Source organism: Pteropus medius, unplaced genomic scaffold, assembly GCF_902729225.1.
Source record: "Pteropus medius unplaced genomic scaffold, Ma_sr-lr_union100, whole genome shotgun sequence".
In the NCBI taxonomy this organism is placed as follows: domain Eukaryota; kingdom Metazoa; phylum Chordata; class Mammalia; order Chiroptera; family Pteropodidae; genus Pteropus; species Pteropus medius.
Window position 1 is genome coordinate 9,303,289 of NW_024352784.1, and position 1,788 is coordinate 9,305,076.

At 45.8% G+C, this 1,788-nt stretch overlaps 1 long non-coding RNA gene across 3 annotated transcripts in view; it reads right to left on the reverse strand.

The window, feature by feature from the left end:
• The window catches only part of LOC120590409 (uncharacterized), a 672,254-nt gene extending 671,346 nt beyond the window's left edge, over positions 1-908 (reverse strand). For all 3 annotated transcript variants that reach the window (XR_005649711.1, XR_005649713.1, XR_005649712.1), the window contains exon 1: positions 898-908. This is a non-coding gene — a long non-coding RNA (uncharacterized LOC120590409). The remainder of the gene's footprint in view (positions 1-897) is intronic.
• Between the last annotated feature and the right edge of the window lie 880 nt (positions 909-1,788).

Consider the following 1,788-nt stretch of genomic DNA (forward strand, 5'->3'; position numbering starts at 1 on the left):
AAAGTCTGAAACTTCTATTACCTATTCCTATAGACAATGAATGAGCTTACCATTATTTTCCTGTTAAAAATAAGATTGTTTCTTCTTATTCTGGGCCCTTTAAATATATCCACCTTTCAAGTATGAAAGTGCACAGAACTATAATGTTAGCACTTGTTACTGGCCCAGTGCATTTGCCAAATTAATCTACTAGGTGTCACTGTGAAGTGATTCCCTCCCTGCCCCCCCAAAAAACTGACACCTTATTTGGTTCTGTCTATGCCCCTCATATTGGCAAACCAGCCTGTCCTTCCTGGATTTTTTAAGGAACACTTCTGGTTTGTATTACCACAAAATCTTCAGTGTAAAAGAACAAATTCTGCTAAGCTCCAGGTCTCTTAAATGATCTCTTTTAGATCAGGCATGAACAAATACCAGAGAGCAGCTTAAAACCCTTCCCTGATTTCTCAACCCATTCTAAATTAAATAGAATCTGTCAGTTATGCTGTACAAGCCACTTATTCATTCATGCAATAAATTATGGTGGGTGCCCACTCTGCGCCAACCACTCTTCTCAGTTACTGTTGACAAGATGGAAGCACTATACTTCCCTATACTTAATAAAAGAGGAGGAAAATAAAGAGCAAATGCATGTGTGATACAATTGCAGGCAGTGAAGTGGGATACAGAAACTTAAAAGGTAAGCTGATGGAAAGTGGAAAGAAAGGGCAGGGAGACCAGAGATAAACAAATAAGAAAAGACCCCTCTAAGAGGGCAATACTAGAGCAGAGATCAAAATGCATATATAAGGAGGATTCCAGTCAAGATGGCAGAGTAGGTAAATGCTGTGGTTGCCTCCTCTCACAACCACATCAAAATTACAACTAAACTACAGGTTAATCATCATTAGGAACCACCTGAAATCTAGCAGAACAAAAGTCCTACAACGAGGGACACATAGAGGCCATCTCAAGACTGGTAGGAGGAGTGGAGATGCAAAACAGGCTGGTCTCACACCCACGTGGGGTGATTCAGGATCAGGAGAAATATCTAGGTTGTGTAGGTCCCGCCAGAAGAGTGAGGGGTCCTGGCTCCACACCCAGCTCCTCAGCCCAGAGTTCCAGTGCCAGGAAGGGAAGTCCCCACAACTTCTGGCTGTGAAAATCAGCAGAGATTGTGGCTGAGTGAGACTAAGGGCTAAGGGAGTCACAGACTTTCCTCTTAAAGGGCCATGTGTGAACTTACTCAGTGATGGACTCCCTTCCTCTGAGGCAGCAGCTCTAAAGGCACCGTGGACATATGGAGAGGAACTGAGTTGTCTGGCTTCAGGGAAAGGGCTGGAGAGGCAGCTTTCTCTCAGACAGAAGTGCTGGCACAGGGCATTATTCCTTTGTTGTGCCCTCCTGCGCCTGAAATGCAGACCCAGAAGGCCGCCATATCTGAGTTTCAACAAAGCTAACACTGGTTGCCCCGCCCTGGTGATTCCTTGAGACCCCGCCCCTCCCAATTTGCAGGCTCACCCAAGCCACTTCCAGTGGATTTTCCATACTAATGACCTGTCTTGGATTATGATGCAGACTTTCCTAAAATCTCTCAAAGTTTCACAAAGCCTAAATAAGTAGCATCTGGCCTTGGTATACCTCATGCCTCTTGCTGAGCAGCCCAAGCCTGCCACTAATAGCAGCTGGCCTCAGTTCGCAGCTTGGCCTTTGAAGGCACATCCAAGCCCAGCGTGGGTGGTGGCCATCTGTGGATTGCTTGGTGGTTTGTGCTAGGTGGCCCTGGGCAGAGAATAGGCTGCAGCTGAT